The following is a 7,495-nucleotide window of genomic DNA, read 5'->3' as shown; positions in this document are numbered from 1 at the left end:
CATTCCTATTTCTCCACATCTCTCCAACATCTGTTGTTTCCTCACTTTTTAATGATTGCCATTCTAACTGGCATGAGATGGTATCTCATTGTGGTTTTGATTTGCATTTCTCTAATGACCAGTGATGATGAGGGGTTTTTTTCATATTTTTCATATATTTTTTGGCCACATAAATGTCTTCTTTTGAGAAGTGGCTGTTCATATCCTTCTCCCACTTTTTGATGGAGCTTTTTTTCTTGTAAATTTAAGTTCTTTATAGATTCTGGATATTAGTCCTTTATCAGATGGATAGATTGCAAAAATGTTCTCCCATTCTGTAGGTTGCCTGTTCATGCCGATTATAGTTTCTTTGATTGTGCAGAAGCTCTTTAGTTTAATTAGATCCGATTTGTCAATTTTGGCTTTTGTTACCATTGCTTTTCGTGTTTTAGTCATGAAGTCTTTGCCCATGCCTATTTAAATTAACTTATCAAGCTAAAAATATCTCTTTCTAAAAATTATTTCGAATGCTATCTCTTAAAAAAAGCATTTATACAGAAATCGTACTTATTTTCAGTTTTACTTCCTTTTCAGTTGTATGTACCACTATCCTAGAAAATATAAAATACAGAGATAGAAGAGGAAAATCATCTTTTTATCATTTTACATATATAGCCACCTATACAAGTAGACTTACACCATCTTTTCAAGAGATATAAGAAAGGAAAGAAACTTGGCTGAACTGTTAAAGCTTATGTAATTAGCATGGGAATTTTTGCTGGAGAAAGAGTTTGAAATATTGTTCTTATATAACCTGATAATATTTTGGACAAGAGTTTAATTTATGACATTATGGTGTAGAATCTCAAAACACAGCAATTCACATGTAAATATATAATCAATTTGTTTTACTTTAGAAGCTCTCATGAACAATTATATTCTGAGAATTTTTATTATAAGATATATGCTTGAAAAAAACTGTGTGGGTGGCTCAGTGTTGCGTGAAAATTCTACTGTACTTTACAGCTCTACAATCTTAGGAATGTTGGTAATTTTTAAGAGCAGATGTTCTTCTTGGCATCTACTGTAATATTTAGCATAAACAAAAGTACTGGACACATTAAGATAACCAAATAATAGGCTTTCCTGTCTTTCTAGTCTATTTAAAGCTTAGAGGAAGGGGGTGGGAAAAATCTAACTAAAACTATTATTACATTCAAGGCTTATAAAAACAACAGAGCAAATTAAATTTGTTGTCCTTTAGGCTTAGATTTCCATCACAATCTTTATCTCACAGCATTAACAGAAATGACAATCCTCACTATTGTTTTTCTCTGCAGTGTTTCTTGTGGTCATTCCCAGTGTGCTCACTGAACATTCAAAAAGAAACTTGGGTGATCATTTTTTACTTGTCTGTTATTTTTTCTTAATGGAGGAAAAGGGAATACATTATTTCTGACCATATCAAAAATGAGATCCAGTGTTCATGCAACAAATGCAAACAGTATTGTCATATAGCTCCATCTCAATAAATTAAGTTATCTCTATTCTCATTATTTTAAAACAAATGTTTTTGGCAAACATGGAACTGAAAGGTGCTCAGTTTTTGTTTTTTTTAAAAAAAATATATATCTTTGTTTTAGGGACAGAAGACAAGAATATGACACAAGGACTCATAAAATTTATAATATTCATTCAGTAACTAGCTTCTGAAGTCCTATCATATGTCAAGCATTGTTCTAGGGACTGGAGAAAGCTTGACGAGAAGCACAGAATTGAAGTGTTCCAAGAGCTTTCCTGGACATTCAACTATTGTTGACCTTTGTCAAGTGTCTTATCCATTGGTTTTTACAAAAAGTCATCAACAAAATACATTATTGGTTGAGTAAGGTTATTACATATGAAAGAAAATCCTTTGGTCTTCAAGTAGAAAAAAAAATCCTTTCAAAGGTTAAAGTATCTGATGCAAGCTGAATAATGAAATGTGGCATACTAGCTTGATCAAAACACTAATTGCCAACTTTGATGCTCCTCCTCTGTTGAATACCCCTTAGGAATGCCTGAGGAAGCATCAAAGAAAAGAAATGTGAGGAAATCCACTTTTTCATCTCTCAGTAAGTTAAAAAAGAAAGCATAGTTAGATATTCCATAAATGTCCTCATACAGATCAATTCACATAAGCCCAAAAATTAAGATATCAAGAAAATCTTTTTCATGTTGTGTTGGGGGTACAGGAACATCCTCACTTTTTTTTTCAGCAAGCTTTAGTCTGGTAAGATTAATGTGCACTTAACAGCTAGAGATTTCCTAACAGAGTCTAAATTTCTCATTTCAGGTATCTAGTATTTTCTAAAGCAAGGGCCATATATTTGAACCTCAATATGAAAATATACTGCTGGTGGGAACCCACTTTAGGAAACAGTTCCTCAGTATTTTAAAAGCTCAAATATTTAAATATTTTAAAAGCTCACCTGCCACATGACCTAGTCCTTCCTTTCCGAGGTGTTCACCCAAGAGAAATGAAAGTACACAGGCTTATGCATGATGTTCAGAGCAACTTCATGTACAATAACCAGAAACTGGAAACAAGTCAAACCTCCCTCAATAGGTAATGGGTAACAAATTTCAGCGTATTAAATAACGGACAAAATCTCAAGGATCAAAAGAATCTAAAGAATAGACTGTTGATACACATGCAATATGGATGCATCCCAAAATAACTGCAGAGGGAAAGATGCCAAGCAATGAGAGCACATATTATATGATTCAATTTATATAAAATTCTAAAAGCAAAACAGTTATCTATAATGAAAAAAAAAGCACATCAGTGGTTGCCTGAAGATGAAGGTAAAGGCAAAGAGATTGGGGAGGAAAGATTATAAAAGTATATATAAGGAAACATTTGAGAGTGATGGAAATGTTCATTATCTTGACTGTGATGATGGTTTCCTGGGTTCATATTATATCAAAACATTACATTGTAACACTTTAAATATGCACAAAACAACTATGGGCTGAGAGGTAAAAGAGAAATCGCACAGATAAACTATTTTCCTCAAATGGCACATGGATCACACTACATTTGACCACTTTCCCATGCAGACTATGACTTATGGTACAAGCCCACTACTTAAGCATCTCCACTAAACTACACAGATACGTGTGTTCAAATTTAATTTTTAAGAGTTATTAAATTCATAAGCAAAAATTAATTACACAGGCTCTTGGTGACTAATATAGTCTCATATTAGGAAATAAAGCCAATGAATAAAATTTATACTGTAATAAAATTGTTCTATTTAAATGTCACCTTGGATACATTAAAAGGCTAAATTTTCCAGGGGTTTTAAATAGTGGCAATGTTGACTCATAATTTGGGAGTTAAAACCAACATGATAGCTATACTGAGTGACCCAAGAAAGTCACCATCACCAAGATGACCATAATAATTAAGTCACGCAGACTTAAGTAAACTTCAGAAAATGAGTATATTGTTTTATTAAAAATGTGATGTCCTAGTACAAGAGATTTTAAGTTTTTCTGTACAAGGTCAGGGTTTCCATATCCTGAAACACTGAAAATTGATCATGTGGTTTTATGTAAAACACAACAGAGACCATTGTAATTCTGTTTGTTTTCTTGAAGAAACACCTAGCTTGTGGCTGGGTGAGGATGGAGGTCAGCCTCTACTCTTGGACCCCTAGTGCCTGGCACAGTGCCTGACAGTGCATAGATGGGGCTCATTAAATGAAAACAGTGGTCTCCTTTGCAGCTGTCATTTAAAGTGCACCATACTAGGCTTTTAAACCAATCTACCTTAAGGCAGCTTCAAGAAACGCTAAATTATGCATAATAAAAGCAACCGGTAGGTTCATAATATTTGAAAACCAGTAGTTTTGAAGAAAGTACTAAGCATATATAATACAGTAATAAAAGCAATATAGTGATAGTAATGCTCATAGTAATAAAAGTAATATAAACACTATGTCAGGCACTATGCTAAGCAGTTTAATTGTTATTTCTTTTACTTCTCACAATAATCATGTGAGATAGATGTTATTGTTATCATCACTATAGACTGTACTAACCTATTACCTATGTATTTGTGCAGAGAGAGAACCACATCTTTCTTGTGCTCCACTATGTACCCAGAACCAAGCATGGTTTCTAACACAACAGATATATGTGAGTACATTATACTGTTGGCTACTGAACCTAAGTACCTAACTCAGCATTCCATGCCTTGTAAATAGCAAAGTCAGGACTCAAACTCAGGGCATTCAGACTTCAAATTCCATTTGCTTGTAAATCATTATTTATGCCAGTAAAAAACTAGACACAATGATCTTATATTTGTGAAAACCTGAAGACTTCACCAAAAAACTGTTGGAACTAATAAATTCAGTAAAGTTGCAGTATACAAAATCAACATACAAAAATCAGTAGCATTTCTATATGCCATCAGTGGACAGTGTGAAAAATAAATCAAGAAAGTAATCCCATTTACAATAGCTACAAATTTTTTAAATGCCTGGGAATTAATTTAGCCAGAGATGAAAGATATCCACAATGAAAAGTATAAAAGCATTGATAAAAGAAATTGAAGAGGACACAAAAAAATGGAAAAATGTTCCATGTTCATGGATTGGAAGGATCAATATTGTTAAAATGTCCATAATACCTATAGCAATCTACAGATTTAATGCAATCCCTATCAAAATACCAATGACATTCTCCACAGAAATAGAAAAAGCAATTCTAAAATTTATATGAAACCATGAAAGACCCAGATAGCCATTTCTATGCTGAGCAAAAAGAATAAAACTGGAGGAATCACGTTACCTGACTTCAAATTATACCATAGCGTTATAGTAACTAAAACAACATGGTACTGGCATAAAAACAGCCCCATAGACCAATGTAACAGAATAGAGAACACAAAAACAAATCCGTACATCTACAGTGAACTCATTTTTGACAAAGATGCCAAGAACATGCATTTGAGGAAATAGTCTCTTCAATCAATGGTGCTGAGAAAACTGTATAACTATACACAATAGAATAAAACTAGACCTCTATCTCTCACCATATATAAAAATCAAATTAAAATGGGTTAAAGACTTAAATCTAAGACTTCAAACTATGAAACTACTACAAGAAAACATTAGGGAAACTCTTTGGGTCATTGGAGTTGGCAAAGATTTCTTGAGTAATACACCACAAGCACAAGCAACCAAAGCAAAAATAGATAAACTGGATCACATCAAGTTAAAAAACATCTTCACAGCAAGGCCGGGCGCAGTGGCTCACACCTGTAATCCCAGCACTTTGGGAGGCTGAGGAGGGCGGATCATGGGGTCAGGAGATCCAGACCATCCTGGCTAACACGGTGAAACCCCGTCTCTACTAAAAATACAAAAAAAAAAAAAAAAAAAAAAGTAGCCAGGCGTGGTGGCGGGCGCCTGTAGTCCCAGGTACTCGGGAGACTGAGGCAGGAGAATGGCGTGAACCCAGGAGGCGGAGCTTGCACTGAGCCGAGATTGCACCACTGCACTCCAGCCTGGGCGACAGAGCAAGACTCCATTTAAAAAAAGAAAAAAAGAAAAAAATCTTCACAGCAAAGGATACAATCAAAAAAGTAAAGAATTGGAGAAAATATTTGCAAACTACCCATATGACAAAGGATTAATAACCAGAATATATAAGGAGCTCAAACAACTCTGTAGAAAAAAAATCTAATAAGCCAACTTAAAAAAATGGGCAAAAAATCTGAATAGACATATCTCAAAAGAAGACATACAAATGACAAACAGGCATAGGAAAAGATGCTCAACATCATCGATCATCAGAGAAATGGAAATCAAAACTAAAATGAGATACCATCTCACCTCAGTTAAAATGGCTTATATCCAAAAAACTGGCAATAACAAATGCTGATGAGAATGTGGAGAAAAGGGAACCCTTGTACACTATTGATGGGAACGTAAACTAGTACAACCACTATGAAGAACAGTCGGAAGGTTCCTCAAAAAACTAAAAATAAAGCTACCATATGATCCAGCAATCCCACTGCTAGATATATACCCCAAAGAAAAGAAATCAGTATAATGAAGAGATAACTGCACTCCCAGGTTCATTGCAGCACTGTTCACAATTGCCAAGATTTGGAAGTACCCTAAGTGTCCACCAACAGAAGAATGGATAAAGAAAATATGGTACCTATACACAATGGAGTGCTATTCAGCCATAAAAAGAATGAGAGCCAGTCATTTGTCACAACATAGATGGAACTGGAGATCATTATGTTAAGTTAAATAAACCAGGCACAGAAAGACAAATCTCACATGTTCTCACATATTTGTGGGAGCTAAAAATTAAAACAATTGAACTCATGGAGATAAAGAGTGGAAGGATGGTTCCCAGAGGCCAGGAAGGGTATTAGTGGGTGGGGAGGAAGTGGGGTGGTTAATGGGTACAAAAAAATAGTTAGAATGAATAAGAACTAGTATTTGGCAGCACAACAGGGTGACTATAGTCAATAATAATTTATTTAACTATACATTTTAAAATAACTAAAAGAGTATAATTGGATTGTTTCTAACACAAAGGCTAAATGCTCAAGGTAATGGATGCCCCATTTACCCTAATGTGATTATTATGCATTGCACACCTGTATCAAAATATCTTGTGTACCCTATAAATATATACACCTACTACATACCCACCAAAATTAAAAATTAAAAAAAATTTAGAAAAAACTAAATGTTCAATGATATGAAAATGGTTAAATGCATTTTGCTACAGTAACTCTATGGAGTTAATACAGCCACTAAAATGTTAATTTAAAAAACTAAATAGCTATATGGGAAATTGCTCATAGGTTGATGGAAAAAAAGAAAACAAAATTATATTTCTGCTTTGATTATAATTATGTAGAAATAATGTACATATTAACAAGAACTGGAAGGGAGTAAAATATTAAGCAACATATTTTATGGTGTTTGTGGGTAATGTATTTAATTTCCATTATTGTTATTTAACGTAGCCTTCTTAAAATTACTTTTAAAAAAGCAAACAGTAGCATATGTTGATAGTATGTGAAAACCACATTTTTAACCAGTGTGTTTGCATTTAAACACCACCTCAACCATCCCTATTTCAACAGAAAAACAGTACACTGTTGTTGAACAAGTAAGCATTAAGTTGAAACCCTGTTAGATGATTAATTTGTAGGGTGGGCAAGGAACAGAGGGATTACAATATACCTAACAGAAAAAAGAGACTGTAATAAGCCTTCTCTGCCTTCTCAAGAGGTTATCCTCATAAATGTCTTTTACTTCTTTGCATCATATCTACAAAGTGTACAAAGTATTGCTATGTTGACAACCCTTTGTAGGACACGGGAATTCTAGTAACCAAATTCCTCTTATGCCCTTATCTTCTTCAGCAGGTTCAACGCTGAAATTATTCACTCCTCATTTATAATCTTCAGGTGGAGGCTGATTGCTTAATACCC

The sequence above is a fragment of the Macaca fascicularis genome, chromosome 1 (genome assembly GCF_037993035.2).
Source record: "Macaca fascicularis isolate 582-1 chromosome 1, T2T-MFA8v1.1".
Taxonomy (NCBI): domain Eukaryota; kingdom Metazoa; phylum Chordata; class Mammalia; order Primates; family Cercopithecidae; genus Macaca; species Macaca fascicularis.
Note: the sequence above shows the minus strand (reverse complement) of the source record.